Source organism: Schistocerca gregaria, chromosome 2, assembly GCF_023897955.1.
Source record: "Schistocerca gregaria isolate iqSchGreg1 chromosome 2, iqSchGreg1.2, whole genome shotgun sequence".
Taxonomy (NCBI): domain Eukaryota; kingdom Metazoa; phylum Arthropoda; class Insecta; order Orthoptera; family Acrididae; genus Schistocerca; species Schistocerca gregaria.
This window is the reverse complement of record NC_064921.1, coordinates 739582704-739595570: the sequence shown is the minus strand read 5'-3', so window position 1 is coordinate 739595570 and position 12867 is coordinate 739582704. Positions and strand designations below refer to the sequence as shown.

The 12867-nt window shown below is 43.9% G+C and overlaps 1 long non-coding RNA gene across 1 annotated transcript in view; it reads right to left on the bottom strand.

Annotated features, from left to right (window-relative positions):
* Positions 1 to 12867, bottom strand: part of LOC126336421 (uncharacterized) — a 51293-nt gene that overhangs the window by 31346 nt on the left and 7080 nt on the right. The window contains exon 2 of the long non-coding RNA XR_007564960.1: positions 2103 to 2272. This is a non-coding gene — a long non-coding RNA (uncharacterized LOC126336421). The remainder of the gene's footprint in view (positions 1 to 2102; positions 2273 to 12867) is intronic.

The window sequence follows — 12867 nt, the reverse complement described above, 5'->3', positions numbered from 1 at the left end:
ATGTAGTTCCAAAACGTAAAAAATACATTTTGACAAATGTCTTGACAATTCAGTATTTTGACAGATCTTTACCGCGGCTCCACATGCTTACAAAAAAAATTACATCAATGTTATTTTTTAAGTTCACTTGATAATGGTAATGAAGCTGAAACAGGCCTTATTGCAGCTAGTTTTGTAGCTTTCATTTTCATTATGTTATATTGAGATTAGGTGAAGTACTATGCGCACACAGGTCATTTTTCTAGCACTCAATGCATGAATGGAACAGGATGAAACTCTAATACGTGATACTCTGGAAAATATTCTCTCGCATGGAGTGCACGATCGTCTGCAGGGTGTGGATATAGGCTTAGATGCAGGAGCAACAGCAGTGGGAAGATATTCTGAAGTGAGGTAACGGGACGAGCACTTCAGTACTGAAGTCACTTTGTAATAAAACTGTGTTCTTTTCATCGGATCAGAGCCATCGTAAGGAAGATATAACTTACTTGGAGAACTATGTCACATATAATATTTCTGCCTTTGCAGCATCATATTCAGATACTAGAAGCTCTTCTTACGGCAATTGAGAAGGCAAGGTGGCCTAATGTGGTGTTGAGGTACCGATGACACATGGTTTGTTCTGTAAGCGGATCGTGAGAAAGAGCGCTTAAATTGTGGCCCTTCTCCGCGATTGGCTGCTGCATTCGGTCGTTGCGCGCCGGAATGATAATCTTCTGTTATTAACAGCAGACATACTAAACAGCGTATTTACTTGTGTTTCAAATTAACGCATCTGTCAGTAGTGTGCTATCATTCTATTATATCACAGGTATTAGTAGAGAGTAGAATAATAAACAACTGCTTAACGAAAAGGCAGACGAAGCACTTCGGTGATCTTCGGATACCGCCTAACTTGGATGGCGGGCGAAGTGGTTCGACTGTAAGATCACAGTTGGTTCGGCAGTCTCGGAGGACGGACATGCTGTCCGCGGCGGTATCAGTTAACGTTTAATTTGCAGTGTCTAGTTTGTGAATAGAGCCTGCTGGGTAGCCTCGGAGAACAGACATGTTGTCTGCCGCAGTCGGTGTGAAGACTTCATTAGCCAACTCTGGTTATTTGGACATATACTTGAGAACAGTACCATACTAATTAAGGAAGTACGCAGTTAATTATTTTGTTGAAGAATGAAAATTACTTGTAACTGAAGTGGAATATAATTGTGCAGTTTATCGTGTTCTGCCAAGGAAAAGCGAGTGGCATCCAATGTAAACAAACTATTTGGAAATTTAATTATTACATAATATCAATTCCTCGCTAAGAGTTACAGCCTCAAAATGACCGATTCACGACCTACGTGCTGTTTTCTGCGCTGGGGACAACGACTATAGAAGACTGCAGGTTGGTGAACGCTCAATAGAATTATGCATTCCACTCAGGGCTGTGGAAGCAAATAGGCACCTCGCGAGTACTGTAATCTTGGTACATATGAGATCAGTGACACGTCATCTGTGGTACCACAGAGGAGGTATGAAGGAGGGAAATCAACTTGCAGAAACATGAGCAAGCTGTTTCACGTGGGCACCTACAGATCGCAGCTATGAAACTTCCTGTCAGGTTAAAACTGTGTGCCGGACCGAGACTCGAAATCGGGACCTTTGGCTTTTGCGGGCAAGTACCCTACCAACTGAGCTACCCAAGCATGACTCACGCCCCGTCCTCACAGCTTTACTTCCGCCAGTACCTCGTCTCCTACCTTCCAAACTTTACAGAAGCTCTCCTGCGAACCATGCAGGACAAGCACTCCTGTAAGAAAGGATATTGCGGAGACATGGCTTAGTCACAGCTTAGGTGGTGTTTCCAGATTGACATTTTCACTCTGCAGCGGAGTGCGCGCTGATATGAAACTTTTTGGCAGATTAAAACTGTGTGGCGGTCCGAGACTTGAGAGCACTTGCCCGCGAAAGGCAAAGGTCCCGAGTTCGAGTCTCGGTCCGGCACACAGTTTTAATCTGCCAGGAAGTTTCATATCAGCGCACACTCCGATGCAGAGTGACAATCTCATTCTGAGAACACGGTATGTCACACATAACAGACATTGATGGCAGCAGCACGCTTTTACCTGTGGTGTCGAAGCGCAGTTACAGTCACTGGTTCGCTATCCGGAAGTGCAGAGGCAGTCCCCGGCGACGCACTGCCCCACCTTGTAGCCCGGCTGGCCGAACAAGTTGCAGTAGCAGTCGCACGCCCAGTTGCCCAGCCAGCAGATGTTGTAGGTCGTCTTTATGCCCCCTGAAACGGCAACAGCACTTGTCTCAGTGTCCATGGCCGTCCCTCGTAGCGAAGCCACCACCTGTTATGGCGGTTCAATCTCCAGCGAATTGTGTTCTTCAGTGCTGTGCATAAGAGTATACAGGGTGTATCAGAAAGAATCATCCACTTTTAATAAATCATAACAGTTATGTTATTTGAGATATGTGAGGGAACAACGCAGTGCTGGAAAGAGTAAACTCTCGAGTGTTACATGGCTCCCGCTTGGTAGCAGCAGTGTGCGCCCACTTTAGTTATAGTAAAAATGGTGTTGGGACAACAAAAAGCGTTTTGTTTTCTACGTTTTGCGCAGTGCGGGGCCGTAATAACTGCTCAGCGTGACATTCGTACTAGGTGTGGTGTGGATCCTCCTACAGCACAGACCATTAGAAAATGGTAACAGTTCCCAGTAACAGGTTGTTTATGTAAAGGCAAGTCGCCAGGCCGTCCCTCAGTGTCTGACTCCCATCCGCCTCACCTCTGTCTTCAGTAAGGTCTTCGAATCCATCCTCTCCTGCCATATCTATCAGCACCTTAATCAACACCACCTCCTCCCCCTTACCCAGTGTGGCTTCCGGCCCTCCTTCTCCGCTGAAGACCAACTTCCTAACCTCATTCACCTTCTCTTCCTCCAGCCCAATTCCCGTCGCTCCGCCTTTTTTGTTTCCCTTGACCTCCAAAATGCCTATGATCGTGTATGGCATCCCGATCTCCTCTTTAAACTCAAAACCTACGCCCTGCCTATCAATTTTGTCTGTCTGGTCGCTTCCTTCCTCTCGTGCCTTCCTTCCTATATCACCCTCCACAACACCAACTCCAGTATCTTTTATCCCATTGCTGGCGTCCCCCAGGGCCCTGTTCTCTCTCCTCTCTGTTATCTCTTGTATACAGCTGATATGCCCAAGCCACCCCCACCTGTCCACCTTCTCCAGTATGCTGATGACACCGCCTTCCTACCCTTCAACAGTCCCAAGGCACCCTTTAAACCCACAGTTCACCACTCGGTGTAACCAGTCTCAACCCCTCCAAAACCCAGGCAATCATCATAGGCTGCACCACTCGCTACTTTTGTCTCCATGATTTCTACCTCACCCTTTATGGCCGTCCCATCCAACTCACCCCCACCCTGAGATACCTTGGCCTCACCCTCGACTGTCACCTCACCTGGACCCCTCACCTCCAGACCATCCAGCAGAAAGCCCATTCCTGCCTCCGCCTTCTGAAACTCTTTTCTGACCGGACATGGGGATTGCATCCTTCTACCATCCTACACACCTACAAATCCCTCATCTGTCCTATCCTCCGTTATGCCAGCACTGCTTTGATCTCCGCACCCACCCGCTTTTACAAGGCCCTCCAAATCCTTGAACGGCATGCACTCCTCCTTGCCTTCCATATCCGCCTTCCTTCCCCCACACAGCTCCTGTATGAACTCACCCCCTTCCCCCAAATCCTTCTGTTCCTCCAACATCTCCAAAGTCCTTTACATTGTCCGCAGGCTTGATCCCCACCACCCCCTGATTTCCTCCTTCCTTTCCCTCTCCACCTGTTGCCGCACCTCTATCGCTGTATCCCTCCCTCTCTCCACCTCCTCACCCTCCATCTCCTTCATCAGGGCAATTTCCAGCGCCTCCCCCTCCTGGATGATGAACTTTGCCATGATATATACCCTTCCTTCCAACTATAACGACTGATGACCATAGATGTTAAGTCCCATAGTGCTCAGAGCCATTTGAACCATTTTTGAACCAACTATAACCTGGCTTTGTTCCTCCCCCTCCCCAGAGCCCCCTTTTTCCTCTCCCCTCCTTCTCTCAGAGCGAATTTTCCTCCTTCCCCTCCCCCCTGAGACCCTGCATCCCATCCTTGCCTCTTTCCTTCCCACATCCCTCCATACCTGGCCCTCTTTGGCGCACCCCCTGCCTATCCCCCCTCTCTTCCCCTCCCTCCCTTCTTCTGGTCTCCCTCATCTCCTTGTGCCTGGCAGATCCTCCGTTTTGATCATCGTCAGTGTGCCACATCAGTGTTGTGTTTAGTGCTGTTTCTCCTGTGCATCGAGCATTGAGAGGTGTGATTTTAATTGTGTGCTAGCCTTGTATTTAGTATTACTGTCAGTGTTTGCTATGTGCTATGCCATCCATCGATACTTTTATGCTCTGGTCATACTGTGCCTTGTGCTCTTTTAATTGTCCCAGTGTGTGGTTTTTTGTGTATGCTATTTTTTTTACGGTTTTTATCTCCATTTTACTGTCGCCCCTTTTTTGTCTGTTGTCTTCCAAGATGTTTCCCATTTTTTATATCTATTTCACCATGTTTTCTCCTTTGTATAGTTTTAAATGTCTTCTATTGTTTGTTCTACGTCTTTCGGGTGAAGAGCAGCGCATATGCTGCTGCCAGCCCGCCCCGCTGGGGAATTGAAATACAATAAAGGAAAAAAAAAACAGTGTCTGAAAAGGACATGGAACGCATCCCTCATAGTTTAACAAGGAGTACTTAGAAATCTGGTCGCCATGCAGCACAGCTCAACATGTCCCCAATGTCCATCTGCCGTGTGTTGCATCAATGATTACACATGAAACCATACAAAATTCAGTTACTGCAAGCTCTTTGTGAAGGTGACAAACAACAACATGTGGAGTACCTTTTCGTTCTTGACAAGATGGAGGATGACAGTTTTCTTCCACACTTAGTTTTTAATGACAAGGCAACATTCCATTTAAATGGGGTATGGAACAGCTACATAAGAGGGACTGTCCAAAATTTAACGTGTTTTGGGCAGTTTCGGATGTATGGTCCATTTTTCTTTGCCGAGAATGCTGTTACAGGACGCTCATATTTCCATATGCTTGAGCACTTTCTTTTCCCACAGTTGGAGATGGAGTCGAACAACTTCATTGACTAACAGGACGGGGCACCGCCACATTGACATCTGGAAGTGTGGAAATTTTTAAATCAAAGGATTACTGAACGATGGATCGGTCACATTGGACCTCCAAGGTCACTGGATCTGACTGTATGTGATTATCTCCTGTGGGGGTTCATAATAGACTCTGTGTATGTGTCTCTGTCACCAACGAAAATGAATGAACTGAGATATCGCATAACAGCAGCTGTGGAAGCTGTAACTCAAGACATTGCTGTGTGGGAACAATTTGAATGCCACAGTAACATACGCCATGTGTCTCCAGAGGAGCATATTGAACACCTATGAAAATGCATGAAAAAAAAAGTTTTGAGTTTCTCATTCATCAAAAAACAAAATTCACTGTGTATGTTTATTGGTTTCAGAAATGCAGACATGTCACATCGGGTGATTCTTTTTGATACACCATGTATTTTAAACACTACATCACCATCAGTGTTAATGTGATTTTTATGTATTTAATTCTAAAATGGGTACTTAGATAAACATTCTTTTGTTGTGCTCCAAATTCGCACACAAGAAGCAGTACTATAGTAAGATGACAAAAGTCATGGGATAGCGATATGTATATACACAGATGGTGGTAGTATCGTGTGCATAAGGTATAAAAGGGCAGCACATGGGCAAAGCTATCATTTTTATTCAGGTGATTCACATGAACAAGTTTCCAGCGAGATTCTGGGAACACGACGGAAATTAACTGACTCAGAACGTGAAATGGTCGTTGGAGCTGGATGCATAGGACATCCTACTTCACATATCAGTAGGGAATTCAATATTCTGAGAGCCATAGTATCAAGAGTGTGCCAAGAATACCAAATTTCTGGTGTTACCTCTCACCATGGACAACTCTGTGGCTGACAGCCTTCACTTAACAACTGAGAGCAGCAGCATTTGCATAGAGTTGTCAGTGCTAACAGACAAGCAGCATTGCCTGAATTAGCCATAAAAATCAAAGTGTGACATACGACAAACGTATCCATTAGGACAAAGCGACGAAATTAGGCGTTAATGGGCTATGGCAGCAGACAACTGGCCCACGTGCCTTTGCCTAGAGCACAACATAGCTTGCAGTGCCTCTCCAGGGCTTGTGACCATTTCGGCTGGACCCTAGACGATTGGAAAACTGTTGCCTCGTCAGACGAGTCCTGATTTCAGTTTGTAAGATCTGATGGTAGGGTTCAAGTGTGGTACAGAATCCATGAGGACATGACTCAAGTTGTCAATGAGGCACTGTGTAAGACTGTGGTGGCTCCATAATGGTGTGGACTTTGTTTGCATGGAATGGAGTGGGTCCACTGGCCAGATGGATCACTAGTTGATGAAATGATTCTGGAGAATGTTTACTGCCATTCGTGGATTTCTTGTTCCCAAACAATGATGGAATTGTCACTGAGCCGCAGTTTTTCCCAGTTGGTTTGCAGAGCATTCTGGTCAATTTGACCGAGTGACATGACCACCCAGATTGCCTGACACGAATCCCATCCAACATTAATGTGACATAATCAAGAAGTCAGTTTAGGAACAAAATCCTGTACCGCAACACTTTCGCAATTGTGGAGGGCTATAGAGGCAAGGGCATGGCATCAGTATTTCTGCAGGAACTTTCAAAGACCTGTTTAGACCATGCCATGTCGTGTTGCCACACTACACTGGGCAAAAGGAGGTCCGAGGCGATATTAGGAGGTATCTCATGTTTCCTGTCACCTCAGTGTGTACTCTAAGTTGTCAGCAAGGCTGTATCCTGCTCTGTGGGCGTCAGTCAAATAACACACACTGAATTCCTGAAACAATTCTGGTTAAACTGGTATGTCACACAACATATTTACATGAAAATGCATGAATTTTATTGATAGGCAAATGACATAAACAAGCCGACATTTTGTGAATATAAACCACTAACAGTCACACTAGTAATTGCACACAAGTGATTTCTCAGGTCTGAACTATGAGTCGCAGTTCAGAGGAAAGGAGAATTTTACGACGGCAACACTCGTCCCATGTTTGGCGAAAGCCTTCACAGCGGGACATCCAGTGGACACAATGCGAGGTCGCATCCACTGTGCAGGCCGCCGGCAAAAGTCGCCCTTGTCCCTAATTTTGACAACGACCCTTCCGAAAGCCTTTCTGCAGGAACACAGCTGTAGATGGCAGATAGGCGTCCGGAGGAACGCAACTCAAAACATTGGTGACTCAATGTGGCCACCTGTGTTAAAACTCACGTGGAAAAAAGCTGTTTGTCTCAGTATTATGTAGCAGAAGTTAGTCTCTTCCCAACGAAAGAAACGACTCTTTTGACAAGCGACAGAAACTGTAGTGCATGGAGTTATAACAAGTAGGAACACTCTCACTGGCCAGAAAGAAAAAAAGCGTGGCCGCCAGCTTTGATATAGGCAAAATGCAGACAGTAAAATTTGCTCTTCTCTTGCAGCAAATCACAGAGTGTTTGAGCAAGGCCACTCGCGCCGCGCTAAGACGATTGTGAGAAAAATTATGTCAACACTTGTTCACAGGCTCATCTTAAATCTTAAGGGGTTAAACTGCAAAGTCTGCTAGTATGGAGAATTGCACCGACCACTGACAGTGCTTGGGGGCAATTTGAGGGCAAAGGCGTGCCCGCTATTCCAGCCAAATAGCGTGTACCATGCCAATAAACTTAGTAGGCTATAACTAGGAGTCTCGGCTTCACCGAACACGTAGGAAATGTATCAGATGGTGTTTAACAGTCGAGAGAGATTTAGAATAGATTCTCAGGTTCACAGCTCGCGCCGACAGCTGCCACTGCCGTCGCCGAGGAAAGGTAAACATGCGCGTTCATGCTACTCCTGCAAGTGATATTCAATTGACACTCAGATCAGTGGTCATCTCCGTCTCTCCTATTATTTTCGTACATTCAACCATGACCTATAGTTAAACATATGCACGATTGTCGGGCTTAATTGAAAGGAAAACTCGCGATATATCCAATATAACTAAAAGGATTGATCAGCCACTGCAGAGTGCTTTATACTCTGAAGTTACTGAACTGTTTTAATTGTACAATTATATTTTCAGTGATATTTACATACCCTATACAGACCCCATTCATTTTTGGGTATTTTCATTGCACATTTTAGCTTAATTAATATCTCTGTCCCCAATTTTATTTAATGTTTTTGTATTCTGTCGACCTCCAACATGGTCATCAACCATCTTACTACTGAAGAACCTTAGAATACGTTCTGGCAGATTAAAACTGTGCGCCGGACCTTTCACCGGCAAGTGCTCTACCAACTGAGCTATCCAAGCACGATTCGCGACCCGTCCTCACTGTTTTACTTCCCCCAGAACCACGTCTTCTACCTTCCGAACTTCACAGAAGTTTTCCTGCGAAAGTTGCAGGACTAGCTCTTCTGGAAGAAAGGATACTGCGGAGACATGGCTTGGCCACAGCCTGGGGCATGTTTCCAGAATTAAAATTTTCATTCTGCAGTGGACTGTCAGCTGATTTGAAAGGCAAAGATCCTGAGTTCGAGTCTCGGTCCGGCACACAGTTTTAATCTGCCAGGAAGTTTCAAATCAGCGCACACTCCGCTGCAGTGTGAAAATTTCATTGTGGAACCTTAGAATATTTCGAAATTTCGCTTCACAGTTGTGAACACCCAGTATCAATATTTTACATCTTGTATATATTATAATTATGAAGTCATACTTAGAGTAATTATGAAAGAGTAAAAATAAACTTTAATAACGAGAATGTAAGATTTTCATTCTTGCTAACATATAGTTATAACTGAACCCATACACTAATTTCTGTTAGCGATGACGTTTCCTTTGCAGGGAGCGTAGTGGAACCGACACTGAGATCATTGTCTGATTACATCGCTGTCCGTACTGATCCACTCTTCTGAACTCTGCAGGGTGAGCTGGTGTCTTCCTACCTTGCAGGCCGTAGGTTCAGCATAAATTCCTAAAACACCCACAGAGTATGCTTTCCCAGCTGTGTTAGGAAGGTAGATCAGAACCAGTCTCACACACGTTAGAGCTTCTACTGTAAACACCTCATTTTCTTCATCAGAAAGTCTACACAAAATTCTTATGTTCTCCATCACCTGGCGAAGCTAACCACTAGGTTTCACAACGGTTATGATCTGGTAATCTACACCTGGTTTTTCCCGTACCATTTGTCCTGCACCCCTCCCATGGTTGATACATAGCAGCAGGGCTCTTTTCTCTCAACGTGACTTTTCTACTTAATTAGTTTTAAATGTTGTTCTTACGGGTGTGCTGCTTTCTACTTGTCTCAAACACAGGCTTAGGATTTCAGGTAACATATCAAAATGATTACTAACGGGAGTCTGAACTACGATTTTTGAAGTTTTCTCCTGTTCCCAGTTACCATTGTCTCTTTCTGTTTTCAATCTATCCAATTCAAAATACATTATCTTTAATTCTGCCTGAAGGACACAAATCTTTCCTCCCTATTCCAAGATTCTCTTGTCTCGACTGCATAATCTACAACTCCATGACAGAGCCTCATGTGATATTTTACTTACCTCCCCCCCAGTACAGTCTCGCCAATGAAATACCAGCCCAAAGTCCTGAAACGTTTCCGCATACTTACTAGCCTATGACAATTACATTTTTTGCACATGACGATATTTCTACGACATATCGAAAAACGCTAACATACACTTTGAAGGCAGTGAAGTAAGAAGTAAAGAGAATTCATCTTCCGATGAGTTGTATAGCTAATTTTTAGACGGCGGGAAGATATAAACGCGAGGATGTACATTTTACCGGCATTGTGTGGAATCCAACATTCTATAGAAAAGTGTGAAAAGCTAGATATTTTATGCATTACCTAGGTATTGTATACTTTGCCGGATCGTCTGCTGTGAAAGTATATAATACGCCTAATGCCACCATTTTTTCCTGTTACCACTTAATGGTTGCGCAGACGGCGTATTGTTGTGCGAGGTTCCACTACCACACGACGGATATGGCCATAATAGTTCTCCAGTGTGTGGCATCTGGCTGAAGTTCCACAGACGCTCACTCTCCCGTCATCCTTTCTCGTTGTTCCTGTGTCACCTCCTCGGGAGAGTGTGTAGTGCCAAGACAGGAATTACACCATGCTGACATGCATAGACGCTACTGCTATGAATTATCTCAAGTAAGAGACAATGCAGCTAAAAACTTTTTTTTCTGCGAAGCGAAACCAAATGTCAGTCAACGATGTGAAAAAGGCTAAGACGACCGTGAAGAAGGAACCACGGGGCTATTGACTGTTGAAACAATGTGACGTATTGATTGTCGTGATAAGACTAAGTTGATCTATTCTGTTAAAGAAGGTACGAGTGCTATTAAACTCCGCGTCACCGACTCCGAGTTATTTGACATTTGGCTACTGGTCATGGAGGGTGGTATAGGATGTTGAAAGAATTTTCACGCAAGTATAAGGCCATCTCCTGTCATTATATTGGGCTGTCCATTCATCTTTGTGAATCTTGCCAGAAGGAGCAAAAAGGTGTTAAAAGAAGGTGTTGTGGCCAAGGCAATGGTTTTTTTCCGAATTCTGTTCCCGTTGTCTTGTCGACCTCATCCATTTTCAGTCCCCTCCTGAGAGAGAGTGCTAGCTTATAGTGGGGTGCCAAGATCATCTCACTAAGTTTGTAGTTCTCAGGGCTCTGAAATCAAAGAGAGCGGAAGAAGTAGCCTTTCCTAATCGACATATTTACGTTGCTTGGTGCTCCAATGTTTCTACAGTCCGATAAAGGCAGGGAATTTGCAAAAAATTTGATGAGCAGCCTGAAGGAGTATTGGTCCACCTTGACGGTCGTCCATCATAAGCCACGTAACCGACAAAGTCAGGGGAGCGTCAAAATATCAAATCAGGATATTGAAAATATACTGTGTTCTTGGATGTAAGATGAACAAACTAGCAGCTGGAGTGACAGACTCCGGTTCGTCCAACTTACGAAAAACAGAGCTTCCCATTTTGGGGTTAAAAGGTCACCATACGAAGCTCTGGTCGGCTGCAAAGCTAGAGTAGGTCTCTCGACGTTTAACAAGTCGTAGATAATGAGGAAGAGCTGGAAAAAGTCATAGAGAGCGTACAAACAACACAACAGCAGAAAGAAAGACGGGATGAATCAATGCATGAGGCACAGCTACCTGTAGAACACATATCTGAAAATGGAACCCATGATGGAGGAAACCAAAGCAGTGACGAAACCTTGGTTACCGACGAGCTTTCCATTTTCGTGGTTACCGAAAATCCTTTTTCTGATACATGTTATATCTGCTTAAAATAAACCAGCGGTGCTCATACATGTCAAAAATGTTGCCGAAACGTTCATGCCATCTGAGGATATTCTCCTAAAGACTATGGCGGCAACGAAATAGAAGGTTATGGTGTTATCATTTTGTGCAGTGTTTGCTTCAATATTCAGAAAGCCAGCCAAAGTAAAACGGAATCGAAACTGAACCTTGAGATTCAGGCCAAAAAATGAGAAGGAGTTCTGATAAAAAAAATGCTCTTGTGCCTTTGGGTGCCACTCTGCGAGTTCCAATTCCCGACATCGACAAAGGCTGGGCGACTCACAGAATCTGTTGGCAGTTGTTATGAACGTGACGGAATGTAGCTTTTACCGACTTCGGATCGCAGAAGGAATCTTGAAGCACTTCTACGCAAGACCAGAACTCACCGTATGTCCAAAGAACTTCATGAGAATTGAAGACGTTCCACCAAACACCTGCTGCTGCTTCTCAGTTCACAGAAAGCGGCCAAGGATTCGTCAGGTGTATGTGCAACACAAAATGCCAAAATATGAGGTGCTTTTAGTACAATTCAAAATGTCACTCTATCCTTCCCTGGTGCAACAAGTAGGTCTGCTTTCTGTTTTACTGGTAGCCGTATTCTGTTCGCATTCTTTTTTAGCCGCAAAATGTATAAACAACATCAAATTGCCAAAATATAAAGTTTTTTTGTGAAGAAGAAAAGTGAGACCTCATTGTAACAAGTACTTAAATCTCACTTCTGCTTTCACTGTTTTTCATAAAGAATATCCTGTGCTTAATTTCATAGCTTTGTTTATTCAGTTTCAATTGCCTATTTATTAATAAAGAGATCTTATCTTGTGCACTTTTAATACTTTGCGTAAATGGTACTGGTCATTCTGTATAATGCCTAGGAATTGTACAAAATACCTAGGAAAAGAATGCAGCAATTTCACAAAAGCTTATATTTCATAATTTGCCTAAAACCATCAGTCATTCTACACGTTACCTAGGCATTCTATAGGATACAGGGATTTCACACAATGTCGCTAACATATGTTACCGACGGTTGCTGAACGGGAGTTTAACGTAGCAGTAGACAGGAACTGAATGAAAAGTCTTAAGCAGACAGCATCATGAAATTATGAAAAGGACTATAGTGAATTCATACAACACGTAACAACTGAATGGCGAGTGGACATAAAAACTAGTACCTGTAAAAAGACAGTTAGCTATGTACTGTATTTTGAATAAACATATTTTCAGATATCCTGTGTTCTTGTACACACTGAACATATTGTTATATTAACAGCAGAAGAAAATAAATTCATATGTTGAAGTTATTTAAGTAAGATTCCGAATTAACAAGTTAGGCAGGAATAAATGAAAGCAT